Source organism: Protopterus annectens, chromosome 9.part0 (genome assembly GCF_019279795.1).
Source record: "Protopterus annectens isolate FY-2018-M chromosome 9.part0, PAN1.0, whole genome shotgun sequence".
NCBI classification, from domain to species: Eukaryota; Metazoa; Chordata; order Ceratodontiformes; family Protopteridae; genus Protopterus; species Protopterus annectens.
Genome location: NC_056743.1, coordinates 1774784691 through 1774801218, shown reverse-complemented (window position 1 = coordinate 1774801218; position 16528 = coordinate 1774784691). Strand labels below are relative to the sequence as shown.

Below are 16528 nucleotides of genomic sequence, written 5' to 3'. Positions count from 1 at the left end.
GCACAGCAAAATAATGGGCATATTATCCATCAACTTGAAGGGGTGGCAGAAGCCACAAAACTCTGGGCTAGGCTTATTAATGCCCTAAGGCAGATAGCCTAGTATGAACCTATGAACCTATGCACATAGGCCTGGGGCAGTTCCTGCTATTAGGACAGTGGACTGCAGCAAGCTATATAGTAGTAGTCAGTTTTAGCCATTGGTTTTTGACCATGGCTATTCCATGTTGCTTCTTGTTGTGGTACAAACATGTGTGTGTGGTTATCCATGCTATTTATTGCTAGTCACCCTCATTTTGTATCTTGTTCCATGTTTTTGCACATGTACATCACTGTATGACGTGTGACCTGGTAGTGTCAGGGTGCTGATGTGGGCTTTGACCCTGTTTTCTATTACAGCACTGATATCTACATTCTCTATACTGTGTGTGTTTACACTGCACACATCTTGATGTTTATACTTCTGGCATTGGGTAGCATTACATCTAGGTTCCTATCCCTTGTGGTACCCATGAGGTGGGTTTGTGTTTTGTGGTTTATGATTCTTGAGGGTGGATGTTAGTTGGGGTCCTCAGGTGTGCATGTGGTACATGATATTACATTACTTAACACATGGCATTCATGCCTCAGGTGGTGCTGCAGGGCCACCTCTGTCGGATACACATACTACACTCCCTGTACATGTTTGGCAGCAGGTTGTGTCATGTTAGGCATCCCTGTTACTGTATGAGTGAGTCAGAGCGGGTATCAGTCCCAGTGTTCCTACTGACCAAGCGTATGTGCTATGCGTTGCCTCTGCCAAGGCCAGGGCATACTGGGCACGCCTCCTTCTGCCTACTGGGACAAGGTCAGGTTGTTCCTCCTCCGAGTCACCCCCTGCCTGTGGTGGCCTTGGCAATGGTGGGGGGATGTTTGTCCCAGCCCTGTGCTGGTCCTGCTGCAGCTGTTTCCGCAGGATCATATTATGTAGCATAGCACATATCATGATCATTTGGGTACATGTAGTTGGTGTGTACTGCAAGGCTCCACCAGATGTGTCCAGACACCGGAACCATGACTTGAGCAGCCCAAACACACGCTCTATGGTATTACGTGTTTGTGCGTGTGCCTCATTATGGCGTTCCTGTTCAGGTGTGTGTGCATTTCTGATGGGTGTCATCAGCCACGGCTCAAGTGCATAACCTGCATCCCCCACTAGGTGTCCGTGTGGGAAGTCCCCATTGGCAAATGATTGGTACAGCTGCGTCAGATGCCAGATATGGGAATCGTGGTAGCTCCCAGGGCAGCCAGCACACACATTCATTATTATGCCCTGGGCATCACACACGACCTGGCAGTTGATGGAGGGATATCCCTTGTGGTTAATGTAGGCTCTACCCCGCTCTCCTGCTGGTGCTTTGATGCATATGTGCGTGCAGTCTATAGCACCCAGTACCTCAGGGTATTCCGCTATTTGCTGGAAGAGATGCATATTGCTGGCCAATACCTCAATATCCCCATCATATCGCCAGTTGGTCTCTGGAAGGTACCTGTTGCTAGTATTCTTAGGCCAACACATACCTTGGTTTCCACTGGGATGGGTTCCCCTCTGTTGGTTCTGTGTGTGAGGCGTGGCCTGCACAGCTCAACAATCTGCTGCAGGAGCTCTCTGTCCACTCTATAGCGCTCTACTATCTCCAGCTCATGTAACCCATGGTAGGTGACCCTGGGCCTGTATACTCTTCTCCTTCTCCTCACTCTGGGTTGTCTGTCAGCATCTGCATTGTCACCACCCTCAGCAATTCGCCTATGCCTGATTATAATAGCTATGGCAGCCCCTAGCATTTCTGCTCTGAGTTCAGCTTTTTTCAGTTTTCAATTCTGATAGCTTAGTTTCTGGCAGTATCTGTTGTGAGAAACAGCCTGCACTGCTCTTTGCAGTGTTTTAAGTGCTGGGTTGGGCTTCTAGTCTGCCTGTGTAATTGCCTGCTTCTAATTGTTTCCACCAATTAACTCCAGTAGTATCTTCTGGCAGTTTCCCTGGATTTTAGTTGTTTCCTCTTTCCTTTCTGTTTCCTGAGGGGGAGCAATGTGCACACCAGCTTAAACATGCTCACAGTCACTTAAACACGCGCACACATCCCTACACGGTGTTACACACGCGCACACATCCTTACACGGTGTGAACTAGGCTGATTCATGCTACCACGCGCGCACACTGCCTTACACACGTGCACGCCCACGCAAACCGTTGTAAACGGTTTGCAACACGCTCCCACATGTTGAACCTGCCTTACACGCGCGCATGCACGTATTTCAAGAAACTTTGAGTGTAGGGATAGCGTATACCCTCAATTTCTTGACTTTCCTAGTGTTCTGTTGGGACACACCTCCCTCCCTGATGTCTGTCTGTCATCTGTTACCTTACATTGCCCTCCAATCTGGTACATTTATTGCTATCATTCCCCCCCATGATGTCACCTACCTCTTACTCTGTTCCTCCCCCGTCTCTAACTCTTACACTACTCAGACAGTGATGTGACAGTGTGATTCAGTATTGTAACCCTCATTTACATAGGATTGCCTAGTAATGACTAGTTACATGTCTTACACGGAGCTTCCCCCCCTTAACAACCACTAAACGGAGGCCATATTGTTTTTGGTCTGCAAGTCCCTCCATTGACATTCAATGTAATACATAAATCCCACAATTGTGGGCTTATAAGCTTCGGTTTTCAGTTTTAGGTAGCGCACCCCGTTTGCGCGGGTGTGCTCTGCAGTTAAACCCAAAAATCCCGTGAAAAAAAAAGTTATATAACTTATTTTTGCAACAGTTTTTCATGCCAATGGCCACATATTTGGCCATTGGCATGCTTAATGCAACATATGCACCCTTTATTTGGAGCTGACATAGCTCCGTTTTTAATTTTGCAGAAATGTACTCAGTTGTCAGCTGAGTACATTTCTGCAGCTAACACGTCCGTTACACGGACTGGTTTCTGCTTCGTGTATCGCTCAGATACCTCATTTGCATATCTTTGAGCTGCAAATGAGGTATTGAGCATTTCCACGCCCAGTCCGTGTAAGAGACGTGTTAGCTGTCTCTTACACGGAGATTTGGACTGTTCCTGAATCAGGAGGCTTACACTACTCTTGAACTCCGTGTAAGCCTTCCTGAATCTGGCCCAATGTGAATTAGCATGCATGTAAAATAAACTCTACAACTCTAATTATTGTACTTATTTAAATAAACTGTGAGGATGGATTAGGAGAACCAGAGTAAAGGTTTTGAGCCAAAAACAGGAACGTCCCGCAAATTAAATTAGTGACAGATAGCTGAGAGGTTAATATTATTATTTTAACAGATGCAGTCTTTTTGAGACATCGCAGAGACACGTTGACTTCATTGCAACTGGTATTACCTCTTGTCTATTTCATACCTTTCAACTTTCTTCAAGAATCAATCAGTCATTGACAACGTTTACGTATAACTTAAAGTCACTTAACAAGTTCAGTAGAACATTTTCCGTCAGCATCATAACCTTTTAGAACAAGAAATCCAGATAAAGCTATAAATAAAAGTGGTACAAAGGCCCAAAAATATGGACAATTTTTACATATGGCTGGCTCTTACAAACTTAGAAAGTTGATAGAATAACAGGCTTTGCAGTAGCATGAATTTCCTGAAGGGTACGGAGTCTGAAACTCAAATGTATGTCATTATTTTCTAATTTCAGTCGTTAATGATTTGACATTTACTTACCATAAAAATACAATTTTATGAAAAGCAAATCAAAAATATGAGATAAAAATGTGGACATTCTGTGAAAATTTGTACAGTTAGTTGAGAAGTATGGTCAGCATGCATTTTCCCAACAAAGCCACCTGGCAAATGGCGCAAAGAATTAAGGCGCTGTTTAAATGTTCCCTGTAGTCAACGGTTTGATTCCCTCAGTCTCCATAACCGACATACTAGAACTGTGTGACCCCGAGCAAATCTTTAGCGAGACAGTATAACTGCGATCAGCCCGAAAAAAAGGTTCATATTATAAATTAGTGTTCTGCCGCAGTTCACTAATAATAATAAAAAATAAATACGAAACTCTAATACCTAACATTACTATATAATCATAATCCTTAGTGTTTAACCAGAAAATAACACATTTTGACCACGTAATATGTGGGCAAAGTGGACAGTTGAAAGTATGACAATTTATAAACGCATTATAGCATGTCTTTAAACAATGTAACATACAAATCATTAGCTTTATGCATACAAAGGGACAAATAGCAAACGATTCAGCTTACTTTGGGAAACGTGGAACCAAAATTCTTCGGAACTCGTACAATACTTCGAGGAGAATAGTCGGCTCGATAAGCAACGGTTTCCGGAAGATTTGATAGGTCAATGCTCCAAGATGGTTCCCCCCTAGGTGGAGGATAATGTGAAGGAAAATCTCAGTGACCCTGAGAGGGTATGGAATATTGTGGATATTTTTTTTCTGTCTGGTATCATGTATCCCATATCTAGTTATCATATTGTTAGTGCAAATGTAATTTAGAAGGAAAATACACACGTGCGTATCTTGACCAGGTGTACTAATTATTTGTGAAGTTGTGACGTAAGTTTCTGGACATTTCTCTACATTTGCTGTTGCGATTGTCAACAGTGTAGACTGGTAAGATGATTTTCTTTTCTTTTTTTTTTTTTAAAGGTGCAGTCCTTTTTATATAGTGTAAATGTTCGATTTCTACATTTTTTGCATAACAAATGTATAAGCCAACTGGCTTTAAATGACTGCTGGTTAATCCTTGCTTGTTTGACGTACTCATGTAATCAGTGATCATCTATGAAAGTAAATGTGTTGACTTTCTTGCCTTGCTGAGTTTGCAAAGAGTTTTCCCCATGGTTTGAAGATCCTTTGCTGACTGTTTACATAGACCATATACATTTGTTTCCGGTTTGTTAGATACATACCTCCCAACTGTTCAGTATTTCGCAGAATGTCCACATTTGTGCTTCATATGTTTGGTCGGTTCCTCAGGGAAACAGCATTTTTTTTCGCTTTGTTTTCCGTTATCGGAAAACAGTTGAAATGCGGTAGCTGAGCTGCGATTGTAATGTGAAACCATGTACTTTTCATGTTAATATTAACAGGTGTGTGAAATAATGAATAATATTTAAAAAAAAAAAAAAAGCTTCTTCCAATTATGCACTTTAAGAAAAAAAAAACGTTCTCTAGTAACAGCAACAGAGACCGACAAATACCTATAGTTTACAAGCGCTGCTTTTCCCCGTTGTGTATAAAGTACCAAAACAGCTTCCTATTCTACATTAAGGAGAACAGACATCATGTAGTTCTGGTTACAAATGTAATACAGTCTAGGTACATATATAGTCTGTGTACATATCGCATTTCGTGCAAAATTTGCAGTTTGTACATTTCGAGGTTGAAATACACTCACGCTGTCCTTCATTGTAAACACAAAATAAAAGCGGCTCCGATGTACTGTGCCAATAGTCATAATAAGTACCTCACATTTTAATCTGTTTTAAACAAAATAAAATATTTCTTTTTTCGGTGTCAAACAACATTACTTATATGAAGCCAGCAAAATGAATGGGGAATGGAGTGATAGAGGCAGTGGCGGCTGGTGACTTCAAATCAAAGGGGGGCTGCAGGAGACAGCTGAATGGGTGTGGTCAACTAGAAAGGGGAGGAGCTATGCTCAAAACCACAAAAACTAACTAAATACACTGCCCTAGGTGCCAAACCGTCATTATGGAGTCCAATCAAAACAAAATGAAGTGTAGAAGAATAAAAATATTTAAATGCATTGGCTGCATGACATCTTACATAATATCTAGATGGAAACAAAAAGGTTGTGAGGCATGAAAAAATAAATTACTTTTTAAATACATTAATGGAATGCCAGTCAAAATCAAGTATAAGAAAAACAAGCAGCACTCAACTCAAACCACTTCTTGCACTGCAGTTCTAATTATAATTTATATTCAGCTTTATTGAAGTACCAAGTAACATGCTGAAAGTAGAAATCTCTGATGCCCCCACTTGTAAAAATGTTTCTTATCCAAAAAAAAGACCTGCTGCCTGACAACTATCTACTTGTTTCATGGGGAAAACATGATCAAAGTAAAAAATTAAATGCAAACAAGAAATAAGCTCAAGATACATTGCTTAAAAGGATTACTGTACAGGTTATGGACCATACGATTGGCATTCTGTTTAGTTTACGGGTAAAGCCTGCAGAGATGACTGGAAGTCTCCAAGTGTAATGAGCTTCTTAAAATAATGTAATCCTGTCCTTTATTACAAATACTGTCATATGCATTTCAATACCCAAGGCTTATACATTATCTAGTTAAGTATTCTCTACATGGCAACAACAGAAAGGCTTTCAATGTTGGCAGTTCTTTAACAGTATGCTTATTAAAGCTTACTTGCATCTTATAGGTTCATAGGTTCATACTAGGCTATCTGCCCTAGGGCATTTAAAAGCCTAGCCAGAGTGTGTGTGGCTTTCGCCACCCTTTAGGATGAGAATACTATACCCATTAGTTTGCTGTGCCTCTGTCCAGCAGTGATACAGAGATGATTCCCGGGGTAAACCTACGATCTCCCATCCACTCGTCAAGATTTCTCTTGAACAGAGTCAGTGAGGGGCTCTGCCTCACATGGACTGGGATTCTGTTCCATAGTGTAGGGAGTCTCTGGGTGATGAATCTGTCCCTCCAGCACGTCCTATTTATATCCGTGTTGAGGTTTACGTCTCTTGCTCTCGTGGCTCTGGTGGATTTGGATTTTTTGAGGTGGAGCATGTCCATTAATTCCGGGTTGGACATGGCCTTGTATGTCAGGCACAGATCACCTCTGAGCAGACGGTATGCGACTGAATAGAGCTGGAGTTTCTTCAGTCGGGCATCGTATGACATGTTTGAGCCCCTTTATCCTTTTTGTGAGGAACTTTTGGGGTCTTTCCAACTGCTGCAGGTGTCGGGTAAGGTACATTCCGAATAGGGCGTTGTACTCAATCATTGGTCTGATAAGTGAAGAGTACAGGGGTACAATGACCTCTCCTGATCTGGATGTGAATCCCTTCATGATCAGGTGGGCAATGTAGAAGGTCTTCCTAACCACTTTGGCAATGTGAGTGTCAAAAGAGAGGTTACTGTCAACTTGGGTCCCCAGGTCCCTGATAACTTCTTCCGTGTTTAATGGATTACCACCTATGTGGTAATTAGGGGTTACCTTCTTTTTCCCAAAGGGTATGACTATAAATTTTTTGGCATTTAGCTTAAGGCCATGGCTCTGGCACCAGTTATCCATTTCTATGAGACCTTTCTGGAGGATGTCTGTGTCTGATGGAGTGTCAATTATGGTGCCCAGTTTGCAGTCATCTGCAAATTTTGTCAGCCACAATCCCCCTATGTTTGCCTGCACTTCAGAAAAATAAATGCCGAACAAGAGGGGGCCCAGGACTGAGCCTGTGGGACACCGCTCGTGACCGGCTTAGAGTCTGACATGGCACCAGCAACTCTAACCCTGTGTTTTCTGTCCTTGAGCCAGTTTGCAACCCATCTTGTGACATATGGGTTTACATCTAAGCTGGTGAGCTTTTCTATGATGCCCGAGTGGGGTATTGTGTCAGACGCTTTTGCTAGGTCAAGGTAGGCTGTGTGAACTGCCTTACCCTCATCAATGGCCTTAGTGACTGTTTCGAAAAAGTCGACCAAGTTCAAGAGGCAGGCTCTGCCCTTGACAAAGCCAAATTGGGTAGGATCCAGTGTCTGTAGGTCCCCAATGTCTTTATTTATGAGTTCCATTATGATCCTCTCCATAGCTTTGCAGACAAGGCTCGTCAAGCTTATGGGGCGGTAATTTCCAGGGTCCGTAGAAGCACCGCCTTTGTGGAGTGGGACCACAGTTGCCGTATGCCATTCTTTGGGTACGTATCCTGTAGTAAGGCTAAGATCTCAGCCAAGCTTACCTGATGGTCATTAAAGTATTGCTACTTAAACACAGAGCAACAGGCACTCTGAGTAATAAGCATAAATCAACAGTACAAAAAATATGACAGAAACCAGACCATTCTGCAAAAATCAAGGACAGATGAAAAGCCACTCTAGTGCTTGTGTCTACCTTGGATGGGGGGGGATACACTGCACATTTACACTGCATAACTACTCCTTGCCTTGCTTCGACACATCCAGAGTCACAACATGGGGGAGTGGGGTGAAACAAGTATGTCACAATTTGAAATGTCTCTGGCTGACTGTGATGGCCCTGACACATTTGTCATACCTCTCAACCTCAGAGCAAGAAATCTGGACAAAGCCATACATAGAAGTGGGACAAAGACCCAAAAATAAGGACAATTTTTAAATATTGCTCTTATAAACTTGGTCTTGCATTAGTATGAATTTTCTGAAAGGTATGAAATCTGAAACTCAAATGTCTGTCATTATTTTCTAACTTAAGTCTTTAATGATTTGTCACTAATTTGCCAAAAAACACAATGTTATGAAAAATGGACCAAAAATGTGATGTAAAAATATAAAATAGCCACACAATATAGCTGGGAACCTGTCAAAGAAGCGACACTTTAATATTAGTACTGCTAACTTGAGCAGCTGACAAAATAAAAGAATCTACATGCATTTCTGAAATAAAAGTAATCTATAACTCTGATTATTACAGTTATTTCTTAATTGTAAACCCTCCATGTTTTCTTCCAAAATTGCTATTTTACGGCGGGATTATTAGTGGGAAGAGCAACATTTTGAGCCAAAATCAGGGACAGTTGAGAGGTTTGGCTATGCCTAATTCTGTAAAGCAATTTATTTGCATGTACCTTTGAACCTGTTAATGCAATAAATCTGGACAAGGCCAAATATATTGGGGGAGCATATAAACAGTACTAAAAATTGCTCTTGTATAAACTAAGACAGTTGATAGAACAACAGGTCGTACTTTAGCATGCATTTTTCTGAAGGTTATGAAGTCTGAAACTCAGTGTGTCATTATTTAGTGACTTAATTCCTAAATGATTTGCCAGAAAACCACAAATTTTATGAGGAACAAACCAAAAATAAGAAGCAAAAATCTATTCATTCTTTGAAAATCTGGACAGTTGGGAGGTATAGTTCAGCTGGGGCTGTCTTTAAGTTTGCTGCCCTTCCCCCTCACAAAATCATGGTGGAATGGAGCCTCCCCCTGCAGCCATTCCAATGATCCATTACTTGGCTATTTCACTCCATTTACCATAAACACTAATGTGCATACTGATTTACTTCTATGATGATTTGGACTTAATTTAAAAGTTTTATTTTGCATTTTACAGCACAAACACTAAGACATATGCTAAACAAACTAAGCATTAAAACTTCTCTGCCCTTGAAACTCACATTCATTGAAACAGCATTGAAATCCACATTCAAAGAAAATACATTTTACCAGTGGCAGATAAAGATTAATTCTGGGCTGTTTTCAAATCATAGGCCCCTTGCATATGAAACATGCATGTGCTCTTTGATACACCTTCCTATTGTTTTGAACATTTTTCCAGTAAACTATGAAACAAAACGCATGCACCAATAATGACAAAACTGCCCAATTCAGAACATCTTTCCAGTAAACAATGAAACAAAATGCATGCACCCATAATGACAAAACTGCCCAGTTCAGAACATTTCCATCATAAAAGTCTACTCAAACTTCTACAGTCCACCATTATCAGTAAATATGCACAATTCTACAGTCCACCATTATCAGAAAATATGCACAATCTCTGAAGAAGTAAAACTGTCATCTAAATAATTCCACATTAAATAAATCTGTAACTAATGAAGAGGTTGCTGCTAGCAAACACCTTTATATTTCATGGTTTCAGCGAAAAATAAAGTGTCTGATGCCCCTGAGGAAAAAATTGCCTATATTACATTAAAAATGATAAGCTAGTAATATTTTAATAGGAAATGGATGGCAAACTGATAACAGGCTCATAGTTCGTATCTTCAGTACGGCAACATTCACCCCTTGTGGGAGTAGAACCAACAACCTTCTGCATCAAAAGCAAGTGCACAACCTGTTGTGCTATTAACAATGCAAGCTGACTTAGCATAAGCAGCACTAAACTTCTCTTCCCCTGCAACTCTCATCTCCTTGTAAAATCTACTCAATACTCAACTGCATCTCAACTTCGCAGCACAAGAAATCTGGAAAAAGACAAATTTATTGGGGGGGGGGGTCAAAAGTCCAAAAACCAGGGACACATTAAACATTGCTTTTATAATCTCGGAAAGTTGCTAGAATAAAATGCTGTGTTACCACCATACATTTTACTGCCAAGGTCCCTGTGCAAAACAGTCAAAGCAACATACCACTACGCCAAATCAGCTGCTTTGTGAAAGAGCGGAAGACTGAAACTTAAATGGCTATCATTTAATGAATTCAGTTCTCACCATAGCTGTCAACCTCTTAGCACAAAACACCTGGATAAACCCAGTAATGAGGGAATACAGCCCTCAAACATATTCAGTGAATTCAGTTCTTGCCATAGCTGACAACCTTAGCACAAAAAACCTGGACAAAGCCAATAATGGGGTAATACTGTCCCAAAAATAAGGACAAATTTCAAATATTCATCTTATAAACTTAGAAAATTGCTAGAATAAAAGGTTGTGTTAGAATAAAAGGTTGTGTTACTATGTATTTTCTGAAGAATATGAAGTCTGAAATTCAAATGCCTGTCAATTTTACTTCTGAAGGAACAAAAACAATTTTCAGCAGAGTCCCAGGGAGAAATACTGCAGACACGTCTTTGTAAAATGGCAGGACACCAGAGCAAATCCACACAAACACATGGATGAGATGCAGACTACACACAGAAGGCACCCCAGCCAAGAATCAAACCAGAAAACCTATGGCTGTGAGGCAACAATGCTACCACTGCACCATCAAATATGTAAGGAATTAAACATTCAGAAACCTGAAGTCTGAAATTCAAATGCCTGTCAAGTTTATTTAACATTTGTTAATCAGGACAGTCTGACTTGGAACAAAAAACAATTTTCAGCAGAGGTCCAGGAAGAAATAATGCAGACATGTCTTTGTAACATGGTAGGACACAAAAGCAAACCCACACAAACACAGGGAGAAGATGCAGACCCCACACAGAAGGCACCCCAGCCAAGAATCAAACCCGAGAACCTGCAGCTGTGAGGCAACAATGCTACCACTGCACCATCAAATATCAAGCATTGCAACATTTAGAAGCCACAGATATTATGAGGAACAGATTAGATCAAATATGAGGCAAAAATCTGCAATTTGTTTTACAAATGGTGGTGGGTAGGGAATTCAGGTCCTTATACAAGGTACAGGGTTCAAGCCTGAGGTAGTCACTACCACACCACCATGAGTTTGTTCTAGCCACCAGTATACAGCAACTGGGGCATACACACACACACACACATTACCTGGAGCGACACCATCCTTCAGACTCCATAGCGACACACTCCAAATCCCTTCCCTTCAGTACATGTAGATCCCTTGATTAAATCCAAATCCCTTCAGACTCCATAGCGACACCCATAGCTCTGCTGCCAGCACATTACATCCACCACGCGAGATCCCCCGAAGAGACTCCTGGAGCACATCCACCACACGAGATCCAAGACTCCAGCCCTGCCTGCCGACGTTGCAGTCTGGATCCGATCTGTTTCCAGCAACAGTCTATGCAGTTAAAACTGCATAGACTTCTGGGATCTCTGCTGTTAACATGTTTCCCAGTCTGGACTGCTGCTGAGACAGTCTGCGTAGTGCGCATGCGCGAAAGTCCGTTTTTTTTTAAATTTTTTAATCCACGAATTTTAAATTGTTTTATTTCTTTACTTTTCTTAATAGCTGGGGGGGCTGCAGTCCGGCAGTCCAATAGCACGGGCCGCCCCTGGATAGAGGCTTGGCACGGACCTGTGGTGTGTGGTACCCATTCAGATCATGACAACTGCTTGAAGGAAATTTAATGTTATCTGATTTTGATGAATGTGTTTAGTTTTAACTTTCTGTTTTTGTAAGTTATCAGGCAACATTTTCAACACCATCGTTCAATTGTAATGTACTAGCTAAAGACGTCTGTTAAACAGGTGCATGTACAATTTAAACATAACATATTTTTTACAATATATTATTAAAAGAAATACTTTTTACTGCGGTGGTGGTGCTGGAGTAGCGTTGTCACCTCACAGTAAGACGCTGTCCTGTTCGATTCTCAGCTAGAGCGTCTTCTGTTTGGTGACATGCGTGAATGGGCGTACCTTCATTGAAGGTTGTGTGTCATGACTGGCAATTCGGTACGTAAAAATCTACTGCCCATCATTAGTGGACCGGAGTTCTGCTGTGGCGACCCCTAACCGGGAACAGCCGAAAGACACAACAACATTCTTAAAAGAAATACTTTTTACTTGTATGTGGTTAGCAGACATTATAAGAACTGGATTACACATGAACAATGCCGTTGAAAGTGTTGCCCTGTTAACGGAAAAGTACCGTTTTTTTCCCTGGCAAATCATTGTGGATTATCGACACAAAATAATGACAGACATTTGAATTTCAGACTTCTTTCCTTTAGAAAATGCGTGCTAATGCAGTCCTTTTATTGTAACAACTTTTTGAGTCTGTAAGAGCAGTATTTCAATCTTGATTTTGGGCCTCTGTAGCCACCACCATTGTTTTTGGCTTTGTCCAGAGTTCTTATGCTCGGACGTGAAAAGGCACACGATTTTGTGTGTGGGTACATAATTTACAGCTATTGCCATTGTTTTATCTGCTGCAGAATAGATGTGAAACTGCCTCAGTGTTCCACAACACTGAAATGCCATTACCTGGTTTTGTCAGGTATAAAATAGTATCATCTGCAAGTACAGCCAGCTTTTCTTGACTACCATACCAATTATATCCTTGAATTTCTGAGTTTCTTATTTTCTTTGCCAATGATTCTAAATATAATGCAAATAACAAAGGGGGAATTTAAGTACACTTTTATCTGCTCTTTTTCATATAGTTCTGTATTTAATTTATTTATTTGTGTTTATCACTGAATATTAACTCAACTGAAAGTTGTGGCTGTGTCTCTACAGTTGGTTCCCCACCCACCCTGTTCTTGTGTTGGTGAATGGCTTTGAAATTGCCCGCCCCTCTTGTAAATTTGTATTTGGATACTCCTTCTGGGCCCATCTCATTTGCTCACTCAACTGAGTGCAGTGAGATCATATTCTGATTTCAGGCACTCATACTGTGTACAAAGAGAGTATTTAGGAATGACAACCCCTGTAGCCACCTAATCCTGCTCTGTTCCCTCCCTCAAAAAATAAATAAATTAATTAAATAAAATATATGCATATTTTATTCAGCTGCTGTTACTGTAACTGTCTTAGTTGCTGTTCTGCATGCTATCTGTTCACTCGCTCTTACTCTGCACTTATTACTGCTTGTTAGTAGCCTTCTAATTTACTGCCTTCTGCACTTGTTTTTTAGTCATTTGTTAATTTAATTAAATTTATTTAAACTGTGTTTGCCGTAATATTGCTACACACTCGTGTGCTAGCCTGCACTGCAATTTGAATTGTATTTACTGCTGTTTTAGCTGCTTTTCTGTAAAAAAAATTCTAAGCTTGTTTCCTGCCTTTCCTGTAACTAGTCTAGTCCAGATACAGACTTGCTGTATCCAGGACTGTTGGTAAGCTTCTGAGCCCCCCAAGCCTTTCTGTGTTGGAGGGAAGCCAATCGGTGGGAGTGGTAAGCACTAGGTAGCCTATCTACCATGGGAAGAGTGGGTTTTGGCCCAGAAATTGTAGTTCATCGGCCGTTTGGGCAGTTTTTCCATCTCTTTCTACTTTCTGGTTTAAAAGCCTGTGTTTGTACTTGTTTCCTGCCTTTCCTGTTACTAGTCTAGTCCAGGTACATATTTGATATATCCAGGACTCTTTGTAAGCTTCTGAGCCCCCAAACCTTTCTGTGTTGGAGGGAAGCCTGTCTACCACAAGAGGAGTGGGTCCTGGCCCAGAAATTGTAGCTATTGGCCGTTTGGGCAGTTTTTTTTTTCTATCTCTTTCAACTTTCTGGTTTAAAAGCTGCACAACACATAGCCCACGCACCACACATAGCCCACAAAGTCAGTGTGCCAAGCAGCCACAGCCCACAAAGTCAGTGTGCCAAGCAGCCACAGCCCTTAAGGCTGAATAACACACCTGATACTCTTGTAATAGGTGACTCTATTGTCAAACACACTGATGTCCCGCTCACCAGGCTGAATAAGGAGACGGTCATAGTGAGCTGCCTGTCGGTTGCTAGGATCCACCACATAACGCAAGCACTCAGGTCACTCCAAACAAATACAAATATGACTTGGTCATTGTACATGCTGGTGTGAATGACCTGAGACATACCTCCCTGGACTACATGAAAAGAGACATAGAGGATCTCTCTGATCATGTAGTCCAAGCTGGTATGACCCTGACCTTGAGCAGCATCTTACCCTCACCTAGAATGATGCCACAGTACAAAGACAAAATGATCGATTTTAACAATTGGCTAAAATTTTGGTGTAATTCAAAGGGGATCCAGTGTCTGTCAGCCTGGGATGACATGCTCGACAAGCCATGTTGCTTCGCTAGGGACGGCTTGCACCTGTCACCACTGGGCTTTCGGATATTGGCAAAGGCTCTTGCCACCCCCATAGTGCCTTTTTTAGGCAAGGCTCAAAAGTCAAACCCTCCCCCATAGACAGCACAAGGAACAAGAAACTAAGGGTAATGCTGCTTAATGCCAGAAGTCTTGACCTCAAGATGCACGCACTCAAAGCTCTCCTCAGTATGGAGAACATTGATATCTGTGCAGTGACAGAAACCTGGTTCAAGGCTCCAGAGAGCACCCCAGCACTACCAGGCTATACCTCATATCATGTTTTTCGGCCCCAAAACCCAGACCGAACCACAAAAGGAGGGGGAGTTTCCATATTTATCAAGGATATCCACACCTCAAGGTTAGTGGCATTGCACGAAGTATCGGAGACCATCCATGTGCAACTAACAGTGGGCAAGACTGCTTTTCAGTTTATAGCATCCTACAGACCACCCTCTCAAAGTCAGGAATCCCACTCTGCTTTCCTGAAAACATTGGAGAACATGAAGATCTCTCCGAACACCATTATATTGGGCAACTTCAACTACCCAAACATTGTCTCAAGCCCCAGCACCTTAGCCGAAAGGTTCCTGGAAATTATAAACTCAAATGCTATGGAACAACTAGTCACCACTCCCACAAGAGGGGACAACATACTAAGATCAGACCATAAATTAATTTCACTGGGTGTCCACATCCTGACCCCACCCCCAGCCCAGAAAACCACAGTGAAAAACTTCTCAAAAGTGAACTTCTCACTTCTCAAAACCGAAGTGGAATCCTTCAAGGCCCCAGGGCCAGTGGAAACTACGGCCCAAACTGCAGAATCCTATATAAATGCATTCTACGGACATCTCTAGGAATGCATGGATCATGCTATCCCAAACAAAACCAAGACCCAATCATCCAAAGGCAGGCGTCCAGTCTGGTGGACCCCTGCCATAAATAAACTGTACAACAGAAGGAGGAAGCTACTACATGATAGAGCAAAATTCCTAATAGGGAAGGCATCTCTGATCAGTACTAGCAAAAAATTGATCCCTCATAAAATCCTCCAAGGCCAGCTTCGAGAGAAAAATTGCACAGGACACCAAAGACAATCATAAGGCTTTTTTCAGTTATGTTAGGAACCTGGGATGCAACTCCCAGACTTGTTCTGAGTTGATTCTAAACGACAAAAAATACACTGAACCCACAGACATCGCCAATATCCTGGCAGACAGGTTCAGTGCAAACGTCCCCCCCCCCCCCCCCCCAAAAGAGCAAGTATCTATCCCGGCAGAGAGCTGCCTCCCAAACATCTCTGATGCTCAGGTGAAGGCTGCCCTCTCCAAAGCAAAAAACACTGCTTCCATGGGACCAGATGGCATCCCAGGTTGCGTCCTACATGAACTCCAAGAGGAACTAATCCCTCAAATAAAACAGCTATACAATCTCAGCCTCACTACAGGATATGTGCCCACAGAATGACGTACAGCAACAGTGGTCCCACTCCACAAAGGTGGAGACTCTACGGACCCTGGAAACTATCGCCCCATAAGCCTGGCTAGCTTAGTCTGCAAGGCTATGGAGAGGATCATCGTGGAGCTCATAAACAAAGACATTGGGGACCTACAGACACTAGATCCTACCCAGTTCGGCTTTGTCAAGGGCAGATCCTGCCTTTTGAACCTGGTTGACTTCTTCGAAACAGTCACCAAAGCCATAGATGAAGGGAAGGTAGTCCACACAGCCTATCTGGACCTTGCAAAGGCATTTGACACAATACCCCACTCGGGCATCATAGATAAGCTATCCAGCTTAAATATAAACCCCTATGTCACAAGATGGGTCGCAAACTGTCTCAAA

At 42.0% G+C, this 16528-nt stretch overlaps 2 protein-coding genes across 3 annotated transcripts in view; one reads left to right on the top strand and one right to left on the bottom strand.

Moving 5' to 3' along the window:
• LOC122812252 (TLC domain-containing protein 4-like) overlaps nt 1–4362 on the bottom strand; it is a 1080923-nt gene extending 1076561 nt beyond the window's left edge. The window contains exon 1 of the mRNA XM_044084636.1: nt 4287–4362. The gene's annotated coding sequence lies outside the window, so the exon portion shown is untranslated. The remainder of the gene's footprint in view (nt 1–4286) is intronic.
• A 6-nt stretch (nt 4363–4368) lies between these two features.
• ECSIT (ECSIT signaling integrator) overlaps nt 4369–16528 on the top strand; it is a 354144-nt gene continuing 341984 nt past the window's right edge. The window contains exon 1 of one of the 2 annotated variants that reach the window (XM_044084634.1): nt 4369–4453. The gene's annotated coding sequence lies outside the window, so the exon portion shown is untranslated. Of the gene's footprint in view, nt 4658–16528 lie in introns of both variants that reach the window. The other variant, XM_044084633.1, reaches the window with a different exon arrangement.